Source organism: Somniosus microcephalus, chromosome 3, assembly GCF_052327205.1.
Source record: "Somniosus microcephalus isolate GS21.2 chromosome 3, FLI_Smic_1.0, whole genome shotgun sequence".
NCBI lineage: Eukaryota > Metazoa > Chordata > Chondrichthyes > Squaliformes > Somniosidae > Somniosus > Somniosus microcephalus.
In genome coordinates this window covers 276095098-276108525 of record NC_140989.1, presented here as the reverse complement: position 1 = coordinate 276108525, position 13428 = coordinate 276095098, and the positions used below count along the sequence as shown (strand labels likewise).

Below are 13428 nucleotides of genomic sequence, written 5' to 3'. Positions count from 1 at the left end.
CCCGATCCCCGTAACCCCTACACCAACACATATCCCACCCTATCCCCGTAACCCCACGTATTTAATCCCCCTAACACTAATGTCAATTTATCATAGCCAATCAACCTAACCCGCACATCTTTGGACTGTGGGAGGAAACCGGAGCACCCGGAGAAAACCCACGCAAACACAGGGAGAATGTGCAACCTCCACACAGACAGTCACCCGAGGCCGGATTCGAACCCGGGTCTCTGGCGCTGTGAGGCAACAGTGCTAACCACTATGCCACCGTGCTGCTTTATTTAGTTTGATTTATATTCATTTCAAAAACTTAGAACAGGTATTTGGATACTATTGCCTAGCAATTGGATTGCACCCGAATTGGGTTGCAATACCAATGCAGCACATAAGCTAATGAGACCGGCCTCATTAGGCATTACCAGCGAGCTGCGGGAGTTAGTCCCAGGAGCTCAGACACCGGCTGAGGTCATAAGAAAAGTCTGGGAAAAGGCAAGAGACAATCGGGGGGGGGGGGGGGCGGAGGCGAGTGGTAGACTACAGCGGCCTACAAATTTAATGTGGAGTGTAACGTCCGTGTGTAATTGAGACACGGACTGCAGAAGTTGGTTATAACAGGTGAGGCAAAACTGGAACTACTATACAAAGTTACTACACAGGCTTATATACAGGGGTGGTCACTACTGGTACTGCAGTATACAGGGGCTGCAGAATATAGTTCCTTCTTCAAGGTACATACACTACAATTCCTCCCCTTTTAGCTAAACAGCACATAACATTCGATTAATAATTAAATAACATATTTACAATTACAGTTGCGATATACATTAGCTGAAGTTAATCAATTATAAATTCAAGAAGTCACACAACACCAGGTTATAGTCCAACAGCTTTATTTGAAATCACAAGCTTTCGGAGCGCTGCTCCTTCGTCAGGTGAAGTGGAGAAATGCATAAAGACACAGCTTATATAGTCAGTGAATCATGTCAGATGTTTACAGGTAATGTTTCCAACTGCCATTTATCACACCTCGGCAGAGAGATAATCACAGCAATCAAAGGTGTGAATGGTGTCCAAACAGGTCAGTCAGGAAAACATTACATCAAAGAACAATGAGGTGGGGTCACAAGGGGTGACATCTGACATGATTCTCTGACTATATAAGCTGTGTCTTTATGCATTTCTCCACTTCACCTGACGAAGGAGCCGCACTCCGAAAGCTTGTGATTTCAAATAAAGCTGTTGGACTATAACCTGGTGTTGTGTGACTTCTTACATTTGTCCACCCCAGTCCAACTCCGGCATCTCCACACCACAATTATAAATTCAGTCTTTGAGGAGGCTTCCTGATTCTGTCCGGATAATGCCTCTTTGGGGTATCAGGTTCTTCTGGCAAAGTTGATTCGGAATCAACGTCGTTGTTTGGTTCGTCTGCTTCCAATATCACCGATTCTGAGGTAGATGCAATTGGTACTTCGGTTTCATCACCAGGTGTATAGGATCGTGGTGTAGATTTGACGTTTTCCAGTGACTCTAGAATCTGGTCAGCATGGCGTCTTACAATGCTCTCTCCAACGTCCACGGTATACATTAGAGGACCTTGCCGTGTGCAGATCGTTCCTGGCTGCCATTTCTCTGTGTGGTAGTCCCGGGCCAAAACTGGTTGACCTATCTTGAAACTCCTGGTTGGCCTTTCATTCATATTCTGAAACTGCCTGCTCTCCACATCTCTTCTGACGTTTGGCTTAACCAAATCCAAGCGGCATCTTAGTCTTCGATTGAAGAACATCATGGCTGGAGTTTGGTTGGTAACCGCATGTGTCGCATTCCGGTAGGCAAACAAGAAGTTATCCACCTTGTGTTGTAGGGCTATGTCTTCATTACACATTGCCTTGATAGCCTTCTTGAATGTTTGAACGAACCTCTCAGCCAATCCATTGGTGGCTGGACGATATGGGGCGGATGTGTAATGCTTAACACCATTGTTCTTTAAGAACCTCCGGAACTCTTCAGACACAAACTGTGGTCCATTGTCGGAGCAAATCTGTTCAGGCAGCCCATTTCTGGTGAATATGGTTCGTAAGACTGTGATAGTTTTTTCTGTGGTGGTTGAGGACATTTTTATTACCTCTGGCCACTTTGAATGTGCATCCACCGCAATTAAAAACATCGAGTCCATAAATGGACCAGCAAAATCAATGTGCACCCTTTGCCATGGAGATGAGGGCCACTCCCATGGTTGTAGAGGGGCTTGTGGTGGGGCGTTTTGGACCTTCTGGCATCCTGTACAGCTCTTGGTCATCTCTTCGATTTCTCTATCGATTCCCAGCCACCACACAAACGCTCTGGCTAAGTTCTTCATTTTTACCCCTCCCAGATGACCCTCATGAAGCTCATTGAGCACTCTATCCTTCAATTTGGGTGGAATTACTACTCTGGATCCACACATCAAGGTTCCTCGGTACACTGACAGCTGTTCTCTTCTCGGCGAGAATGCTGGCAACAGTGGTTCGCCATGTGCTGGCCATCCCTTCACCGTTAAATCATAGACCCTGGAGAGTGTCGGGTCATTTCGTGTTTCCTTTTCTATGTTTGCATTCGTCACAGGTAGACATTCGACTATGGTCGAGTGGAATATCTCCACAGGATCCACTGCAGGTGCTTCTTCCACTGTCGGCAACAGTAAACGCGACAATCCATCAGCATTCCCATGCTGTTTAGTTCCTTTGTACTCGATGTCATATTGGTGTGCCCCTAGGAAAAGGGACCAACTCTGTAGCCGTTGTGCTGTCATTATCGGGACGCCCTTCTTAGGGTTGAAAATGGAGACAAGAGGTTGATGATCAGTTAGTAGAGTAAATTTCTGTCCGTGCAGGTAGTGATTGAACTTCTTCACCCCCCACACCAGGCTGAGGGCCTCTCTGTCAATCTGGGCGTAGTTACGCTCGGCTGCAGTTAACGAGCGTGACGCAAAAGCTATCGGCCTCTCTGAACCATCAAAGGATTTATGTGACAGTACCACTCCAACGCCGTAGGGAGACGCATCACACGCCAGTCTTATCGGTAGTGATGGGTTGTAGTGAGCCAGTACTTCTCTTGAAGTGATCAGGCCTTTACACTTCTGAAAGGCCCGCTTACATTCATCGCTCCATTTCCATGCTGCTCCGGTTTGTAGCGGGGCGTTCAGTGGGTGCAGAATTGTGGACAAATTCGGCAAAAACTTATGGTAGTAATTCACCAATCCGAGGAATGACCTCAGTTGCGACACATTTTCAGGCGTTGGAGCCTTAACTACTGCTTCAATTTTGTCAGGGGACTTATGTAACCCCTCTTCATCAATCACGTGGCCACAATACGATATTTGTTTCTTTAAAAACTCGCACTTGGGGCAATTGGCTCGTAGCCCATGTTCTCTTAGTCTAGTGAGCACCTGCTCTAGGTTGGCAAGGTGTTCAGTCATTTTCACCTGTCACTAGGATGTCGTCCAAGTAACACGGAGTCCCCGGAATCCCTTGCAGGACTTGTTCCATCGCTCTTTGCCATATAGCCGGAGCTGATGCAACTCCGAATACCAGTCGATTATACTGGTAAAGACCTTTGTGAGTGTTTATCGTGAGATATTTCCTAGAGGATTCTTCAACCTCCATCTGCAAATATGCTTGCGCTAGGTCAATTTTTGTAAAACGTTTCCCTCCAGATAGTGAGGCAAAAATATCTTCTATCCTCGGAAGAGGATACTGTACTGTGTGAAGGACTGGGTTCACAGTCACCTTGAAGTCCCCACAGATGCGAACCTTCCTTGGCTCCTCAGACTTATTGTTTAACGTTTTCTTCATGACAGGAACGATGGGTGTCGCCCACTCGCTCCAGTCTACTTTAGTTAACATGCCTGCATTCTCCAGATTCTCCAGCTCTGCCTTGACGGCTGGGCGAATTGCATACGGTACCGGTCTTGCTTTGAAAAACTTGGGAATTGCATTCTCTTCTATTTTTATCGAGGCGGTTACGCCTTTAAGAGTTCCCAGTTCTTGTTGAAATAACTCTTTAGCGTTAGCCAAGATTTTTTGACAATCGTCCAGGTGTGATGTCGTCATCCTTTTTACCAGCCACAGTCAGTGCCTGAATGGAGTGCCAGTCTAAACTTATCTTTCTGATCCATTCACGTCCCAATAACGGTGGTCCACCATCTTGCAGTATGTACAGATACAATTTCTGTATTTCCTTGCCGTTGTATTCGACAGGCACCCTTATTTTCCCTCTGGGGTATACTTTCTGCCCCGTATACGTCTTCAAGACAATGGATGTGTCTTTCAAGGGTATGTGTGAGAATAGCTGCTCGTAGTCTCATCGATTCATGACGGTCAGGGCTGATCCTGTATCCAATTCCATTTTGACTTGGGACCCTGCTATCGTGAGGGTGACCCAAATGGTTCGGTGATCCTCTTTTGTGATTACGTTGTGTAGTTTGAGACAGCTTAGTCTCTTGTCCCCGGATTCACTATCGCTCTTCTGGTCTTCGGAACTACTGTCCGTCATCTTTTGTACTTTCCTTTACTTTTCCTTAGTAGTCTTTTTGTTGTCGTTAGTCTTCTTCCCGGACCTGCAAACTCGTGCAATGTGTCCCATCTTTCAGCATTGCCTGCATGTTTTGTCCTTGGACCAGCAGTCCTTCTGGTCATGGGTTGTTCTGCCGCAGCGATAACATTTTTCAAATCCCCGTGTCATTTCATGGGTGCCGTATTCCTGTGGCTTTTGCTGTATTTCCGCAGCTCCCCTTGCTGCTGCTTCGTACGGTACTGCCACGCTGAAAGCCTTATCTATCGTCAGCTCTTTCTCTGAGAGTAACCTCTTCTGGGTTCCTTCACTCAGGAGTCCACAGACAAATTTGTCCCGTAGGGTATCTGCCAGTCCTGCTCCGAACTTGCAGTGCTTTGATAGCTTGCGTAGTTCCGTAAGGTAATCAGCATTGCTCTCATCTTTATGCTGATTTCTCTTGTGGAATTTAAATCTTTCTGCTATCAGCAGCGGTGTAGGATTTAGGTGTTCCTGTAGGATATCAACAATTTTGTTAAAACTCTTCTCCATCGGTTTGACTGGAGTGAACAGGTTCTGCAATAGGCCGTACGTTCTTGCGCCCATTAAGTTTAGTAGTACCGATGCCTTTTTCTCATCGGCTACTTCATTTGCCTTGCAATATACTTCGACTCTTTCCATATACGTGGTCCAGTCTTCTATTGCATTATCGAAGGCAGTGATATTGCCAGTCTTCGGCATCTTGGAGATCTAAGATGGCGCCTCCCGTGCTTTGCCTTCTTCCCCGATTGAACAAAATGGCGCCTCCTGCACTTTGCCTTCTTCCCCACTGGATTAAGATGGCGCCTCCCGCACTGTCTTTTACGCTGCTGCCAGCGCTGTTGCTGGCGTTTTTATGCCTTGATGGCGACGCCCTATGGTCTTCGCGCACATCCCCCCGCGCTGCTGCCAATGCCGCTCTCCGCGGTCCCCGTGGCAAACTGCAGCTCCTCGCGGCTTTCTGCGCTTCTAATTTCTTTTATTTTAATTACTGTTCCCGTCGTCAGAGCAGACCCTATGGGACACTTTCCTCCCTCTTCTCGGGTCTGTACGCTGCCCGGCTTCGTAGCACCGGCCGCACCCTGTGTGCTCCACCCTCTCTCCTCTTCCCGACAACGCTGCTCGGCCCCGTTGAAAAGCCACCCGATCGAGCTCTAGCCCGCCGCAGCCCAGGAAGGATCAGTGTACTACCTGCCACCAGCCCGATTAGCTGGAACACCATAGACTGGAGAACGAAGCCCAGCTCTCGACAGCCTCTCCTGCAAATCTTCCAATTCGATGAATCAGAGGGCGGTTGCCCACGGTCGACGCCCGTTTCTTCTGTTTGTTTTTTTTTTGGTTTTCTTCCTTCTGGCCTCGACCTCTAACAACTTCGCTTCAGGGATGGATCCCCGTGAGGTGGTGCAGAACTGTAGGTAAGTTCGGATCTGTTCGTCGCCAATGTAACGTCCATGTGTAATTGAGACACGGACTGCAGAAGTTGGTTATAACAGGTGTTTACTGAATGGAGGCAAAACTGGAACTACTATACAAAGTTACTACACAGGCTTATATACAGGGGTGGTCACTACTGGTACTGCAGTATACAGGGGCTGCAGAATATAGTTCCTTCTTCAAGGTACATACACTACATGGAGCCTTTACCAATATGGCAGGTGGCACGGAATATTGGACCTTTCGATGCCCATTTTACACATGTAAAACGGGTGCAGAGGAATCCAATTTCTAGGCCTACATGTTTATATTTGAAGACTTGCAAGAAGAGATAGTAGTTAATAATATACATTTAATTATCATAACCACTGTAAATGAAGATCACTGCAGTGCACAGTACAGGTCATATAACGTAACCACGGTCCAAGCATTGGCCAAAACATGTTACCTTTCCAAAATCCACACTGCACACATAAGCACAGATAGTAACTCCCAGTGGGAGTCGTGTAGTGGGGAGCAAGGCAATTAGGAAACTGTCTGGCCGTCTGTAGCTCAAGGCCTGTGAGATTTTAACTCCCGGGCACCCATCTGCATAAGTGATATCAGTCTCCCGCCCGACCCCAGCAGGAAGTGCTAGCTGACTGGTCGGCAGGAGATGATTTTGAGCTGCAGAAGGCCACCGTCAGGGGAAGCAAAACAAAAATAATAATTACTTAAAGGGAATGTTAGAGGTTGCTCAGAAGCCAGCCTAGGATATGTTCATAATTCTTTTTTGGTGGGGCAATGAGAAACAGAAGTGTTCCTCCTGGGCCCACAATAACGCGCTGCCAGCCTACCCCAGGCCCCAGCCCTGGGATCATCTTCCTCCCCCCATGCACCATCTGCTGACTAGCTCAGTATGGGACCTCGCCGATGGCATGCAATTGAAGCCTGGGCCCCAAAATGTTTCTGGTCTCACGCCAGCAATAACCTGGCGGGCATTGAATACACTCCACCTGCCAGCCAACCGTTATCCTCCTGAAGTTAAAATCACCCCGAAGGTAACTTGTCTTCTCTGATTATTACTGAACGACAGTAGACTCAGTGTTATCACCCTGTTGCATAAGCCCTGAAATTAGCCTGTGGAACTTCTGTCTTGTAAGTTGCTGCAGCCCTTCTGTGAACCTGGCCAAAATTCACTTTGTTGCACCAAGGTCTCAGCATTCAGTATTCACCTACTGTAATGGGTTCGTTATTGGATCCATTAACTCCTTCATTTTCAACTGTGACCTTTAACATCAACAGGTTTGAAATACACCATACTGTATACATCTCATGTGGTATTAACAATTTAGGAATACCAAGGCAAACTTTGAGCAAATTAGTGAAAAAAGGAAGTTTAAAAAAAATTATATTGAAATGACCTCATCATTGGGGAGTCCCATAGATTAGGAACTCCTGATGCTCCATTACTCAACAATGACTTTGACCCTATCCATGTAAATCTGTCAGTCACCTAATCAGTCTCTTCAAATGGGGTTAAATCCAGTTGCATTATCTCACTAAAATTCCTGGTTGTGTTTTTCTTCAGATTGAACACTTGTTGAATGGAGTTGACTTAATTAGACATGTTAGATAATAATCGTGAAAAATCTCAAGACAAGATTTGTGTATGGAGCCTTGGAGCTTTGCTGAATTATTCAGCACAAAAAATAAGACCTGCAGGAGTAATTAATTGTCTGCCTTCAAATCTCTACACTGTTCATAGGTGTAATTCAGAAACAAGATTATTTGTTGCCTGCTTTCTAAATAAAGTCATCTTTTGTTGTGTCGTTTAGTGAAAGGGCGGTGGGTGGGAAATTGTGTTGTACATGTCACTGTCATCACATCCAAAAGATATTTTTTTATAGTGACAGCAATCAATGTACTGTACTGGGTAATGAGTTTATGACTCTATATAAAGGGTATCCAAATTTTTAGTCTTTGTGAGCATGTAAATACAAGTCATGAAGCCTCAGGGATCACCTATAAAGTTCAACATCACGTTTCCACTAATTTTCATATATTGCAAATTGCTGATACTAACAAATCTTGGTGTTCTGGATTGGTACTTATCCAACCAAGGCAACAGCATTAAGAACGGTCCTGGCCAAACCTCTAGGCCCACATAACTTAAACAGGACATACCAGCAAATAAGAAATACAAGCACAAAAAAGAGTGTGTTGCCTGAGATTTATGGGCTCAGGGGCCTCAATTGGCCTACAGGCTTTAGTTTGGACATCATAGCTGTATATGAATAGGGCCTCCATTGTTTACACTGTATTTGAAGCCTTTTTAATGAATTTGGGATTCCATCAGGACATAATTGCTTTGACAATGCTGCTGATAAAACTATAAATTCTAGAAATGACAGCAAAATAAATATTTTTATTTTTCTCAAGAGACCAAATATGTATATTTTGTGAAATTATTGTAAAGTTTGCTGACACAACACTTGCAGAAGAATACATTGCTATATTGGGTTTGTTGGCTTTCAGATTTTGGGATTTGTTGACCATTTTTCCACAAAAAGGATTTGTTAAAACAAGTGTTACATTTAATTGTTGGGTATTTAAAACAAAGCTTATTCAATCAAGTTAAAATGGGCACAGAGATAAAAGATGGCTAAAGTATTAATGAACTAGCTTTGCTATTGTTTGCCCATAGACTGTAAATAATAAGCAATTTGTTAGGCTATCTAAGCAGTCGATAAACATCTCACACACATTGGGATCTATTCCTTTTGGCCGTGAACAGTGGGAGATAAAAAAAAGAGATGATGGCACAAGCAGAAGACTGGAAAGCAGTCAGGCCCAACAAAGGTTGTGAGAAAGTTAGAATATAAGGGAGTAGTTGGAAACTGCCTTTTGTTTAAGTCAAGCAATGACAGTAGCTAACAAGTAATGGTGAATTAAAAACAGAAAAGGCTGGAAATAGTCAGCAGGTCAGGCAGCATCTGTGGAGAGAGACACAGGGCTGGATTTTCCAAGCCCCGAGGAGGCAGGCATGGGGGCGGGACAGATGGTAAATTAGGAGAAAGTGGGGGCGGATGGCAAAGCCTTGCCCTTTTGCCAGGAGGCGGGAAGATGTGCAGCTTCGGGTCCCGTCTCCTGGAGGCAGGAAAGGCATTTAATCCTTTAACTACCTGTTAACAGGTAGAAAAAAGGATTAGTGCCATTTTACCTTCACAGGTAAAGGCTTCCCAACCTCGGAGAACACCGTCGGGTTGGAGGAGACGTGGAGGAGGTCTGTGCTGGTCGGAGGCACCTGGAAGTAAGGTGTAGAGGTGAGTGATGGGCGCAAGTGTGGAGTGGTAAGTATGTAAGGTGAGTGATAAGTTTAAAAAAGTGTGCACTTGTTTTCTTTCTACAGCCTTTAGCCACACTGGATGGGGAAAGTCGATATTCTCATCAATTTCACATAATGGCTGTTGGATCCTCCGATCTTACAGACATGTGAAATTTACAAAGTTGAAAGGTTTGATGAGTCCTCACCACAAAGGCTCATCAAACTAAAGAGAATGGCAGTGTTTGACAGCTTCACAGAGCTGTCAAATGCTGTTATTTCTTCTTTCAAGAAGTCTTGACAGATAGCACGTCTGACGTCGACATGATCTGTCAGTGACTTCCTCCCTAATTGGCCTGCTGAGCCCACAGGACGGGCTTAACAAGCTCAATCAGGGGAAAATCCCTCTGATTGGTCAGGCGAGGATGGAGGCAGGACATTGACACGACAAGCAGCAGTCCCGCCTCCAACTTGCCTCTATTCACAAAATCCAGCCCACAGAGTTAACTTTTCAGGTCATTGACCTCTCGTCAGAACTGGTAAAAATTAGAGATGTAACAGGTTTTAAGCAAGTACAGAGGCAGGGAAAGGATGGAAGGAGAGAAGGAAAGAACAAAGGGGAAGGTCTGTGTTAGGGTGGAAGGCAGGAGAGATTAAATGACAAAATGGATGATGATGCAAGGCAAAAGGGGATGGTAATGCGATAAGTGAACAAACAAAAGGTGGGTCTAGAGGAGGTTTAAATGGCAACAGCAGAATGCTGTCCGAAAAAATGGGAGCAGTGGTTACGATCTGAAATTGTTGACCTCGATGTTGAGACTGGAATGTTGTGAAGTGCCTAATCGAAAGATGAGGTGCTGTTTCTTGAGCTTTCGTTCAGCTTCATTAGAACAGTGTAGGAGGCCGAGGACACTGTGGGAGAGAGAGGTCAGAGTGGGAGCAGAGTGGAGAATTAAAGTGACAGGCGACCGGAAGCTCAGAGTCACATGTGTGGGCTGAATGGAGGTGTTCAGCAAAGCGGTCACCCAATCTGCATTTGGTCTCCCCAATGTAGAGGAGATCACATCGTGAGCAGCAAATACAGTATACTAAATTACAAGAAGGACAAGTAAATCGCTGTTTCACCTGGAAGGAGTGTTTGGGGCCCTGGACAGTGGGAAGGGAGGAGGTGAAAGGGCAAGCGCTGCATCTCCTGTGCTTGCACGGGAAGGTGCCGTGGGAAGAGGAGGGGGTGTTGGGGTGATTGAAGAGTGGACCAGGGTATTGCGGAGGGAACAGTCCCTTCGGAATGCTGAAACGGGAGGGGAAGGGAAGATGTGTTTGATGGTGGCTTCGTGCTGGGGGTGGCAGAAATGGCGGAGCATGATCCATTGAAAGTGGAGGCTGGTGGTGTGGAAGGTGAGGACAAGGGGAACCCTATCGTGGTTCTGGGAGGGAGGGAGAAGGGATGAGGGCAGAAGGGTGGGAAATTGGATAGACACGGTCGAGGGCCCTATCAACCACAGTGGAGGAAAAAGGAAGACATATCAGAAGCACTGGTGTAGAAGGGGGCATTGTCAGAACAGATGCGACGGAGATGGAGAAACTGGGAGAATGGAATAGAGTTCTTAATGGAAGCGGGGTGGGAAGAAGTGTAAACAAGGTAGCTGTGGGGTTCAGTGGGCTTATAGTAGACATGATTGACAGCCTATCCCCGGAAATGGAGCTAGAGAAGCCAAGGAAGGGAAGGGAAGAGTCGGAGATGGACCATGTGAAGGCGAAGGAGGGGTGAAAATATGAAGGAAAGTTGATTACATTTTCCAATTCGGGGCGCGAGCAGGAAGCAGCACCAATACAGTCATCAATGTTTTGGAAAAAGAGGCGAGGGAGGGGACCTGTGTAGGACTGGAACAAATTATGTTCCATGTATCCCACAAAAAGGCAGGCATAGCTATGAACTAGTTCCCATAGCAACATCTTTTATTTGGAGGAAGTAAGTAGGATCAAAAGGAGAATTTTTTCAATATAAGAACAGGTTCAGCCAGGCGGAGAAGGGTTTTTTTTTTATTCGTTTTTTTTTTCGTTCATGGGATGTGGGCGTTGCTGGCAAGGCCAGCATTTATTACCCATCCCTAATTGCCATTGAGAAGGTGGTGGTGAGCCGCCTTCTTGAACCGCTGCAGTCCAGTATTTATGTGGCTGGTCCAGTTAAGTTTCTGGTCAATGGTGGCCCTCAGGATGTTGATGATGGGGGATTCGGCGATGGTAATGCCGTTGAATGTCAAGGGGTGGTTGTTAGATTCTCTCTTGTTCGAGTTAGACATTGCATTTGTGTGGTGCGAATGTTACTTGGCACTTATCAGCCCAAGCCTGAATGTTGTCCAGGTCTTGCTGCATGCGGGCATGGACTGCTTCATTATCCGAGGAGCTGCGAATAGAACTGAACACTCTGCAATCATCAGCAAACATCCCCACTTCTGACTGTATGAGGGAGAGAAGGTCATTGATGAAGCAGCTGAAGATGGTTGGGCCTAGGACACTGCCTTGAGGAACTCCTGTAGTGATGTCCTAGGGCTGAGATGATTGGCCTCCAATACCACAACCATCTTCCTTTGTGCTAGGTATGACTCCAGCCAGTGGAGCGTTTCCCCGATTCCCATTGACTTCAGTTTTACTAGGGCTCCTTGATGCCACTCTTGGTCAAACGCTGCCTTGATGTCAAGTGCAGTCACTCTCATCTCACCCCTGGAATTCAGCTCTTTTTCTCATGTTTGGACCAAGGCTGTAATGAGGTCTGGAGCTGAATGGTCCTGGCGGAATCCATACTAAGCATTGGTGAGCAGGTTATTGGTGAGTAAGTGCCGCTTGATAACACTGTCGACGACACCTTCCATCACTTTGCCGATGATTGAGAGTAGACTGATGGGGCGGTAATTGGCCAGATAGGATTTGTCCTGCTTTTTGTGGACAGGACATACCTGGCAATTTTCCACATTGTCAGGTAGATGCCAGTGTTGTAGCTGTACTGGAACAGCTTGGCTAGAGGCACGGCTAGTTCTGGAACGCAAGTCATCGGCACGACAGCTGGGATGTTGTCGGGGCCCATAGCCTTTGCGGTATCCCGTGCACTCAGCCATTTCTTGATATCATGTGAAATTAATCAAATTGGCTGAAGACTGGCTTCTGTGATAGTGGGGACCTCAGGAGGAGGCCGAGATGGATCATCCACTCGGCACTTCTGGCTGCAAACGCTTCAGCCTTGTCTGCGTGCTGGGCTCTGACATCATTGAGGATGGGGGTGTTCATGGAGCCTCCTCCTCCCGTTAGTTGTTTAATTGTCCAGCACCATTCAAGAGTGGATGTGGCAGGGCTGCAGAGCTTTGATCTGATCCGTTGGCTGTGGGATCATTAGCTCTGTCTATACCATGCTGCTTCCGCTGTTTATCATGCATGTAGTCCTGTGTTGTAGCTTCCCCAGGTTGGTGGTGGATGGGGACTGGTTGGGCTTCCGTTCATGGAAGAAGCGGAGGGCCCACACGTCATCTTGCTGGGAGATGGAGATGTAGAGGGACTGGATGTCAATGATGAAAAGGAGACGGTCAGGGCCAGGAAACTGGAAACTGTTAAAATGACGGAGGGTGTCGGAAGAGACTGGTAATGGTGAATGCTGATGTGGGGAAGGATAGCATTTTTACTATTTTATATTATTGTACAAAGAGGAGTTGTATTGATAAAATAAATCTAATAATATTCACTCATTGTGAAATAAAGCAGTTTAATGATTTGTTCAATAGAGCCCCTTGCCTGTATCTTCAATAGCTCAATAGAGTCTGGGGTAGTTCCTTCTAGGCTGGAAGCAAGCTCTTGTATTTCCTATTTTCAGAAAAAGGGACAAATCAGAGCCAGGGAACTACAGGCCCATCAACATGACATCCATTTTTGGGAAGATGCTAGAAGGATCATAAGAGATTCCCTTTATGATCGCTGGGAGAGGGAAGGGGCCATTAGAAATTTACAACATGGCTTCCGAAAAAAATAGGTCATGCCTAAGAAATTTGATAGAGTTCTTTGAGGAAGTCACTAAGGTAGTGGATGAGGGAAATCCGATAGACATTGTCTGCCTGGACCTTCAGAAAGCCTTT

The 13428-nt window shown here is 46.1% G+C and overlaps 1 protein-coding gene across 1 annotated transcript in view; it reads right to left on the bottom strand.

The window, feature by feature from the left end:
• Nucleotides 1-13428, bottom strand: part of hmcn1 (hemicentin 1) — a 757099-nt gene that overhangs the window by 553783 nt on the left and 189888 nt on the right. The window lies entirely within an intron of this gene.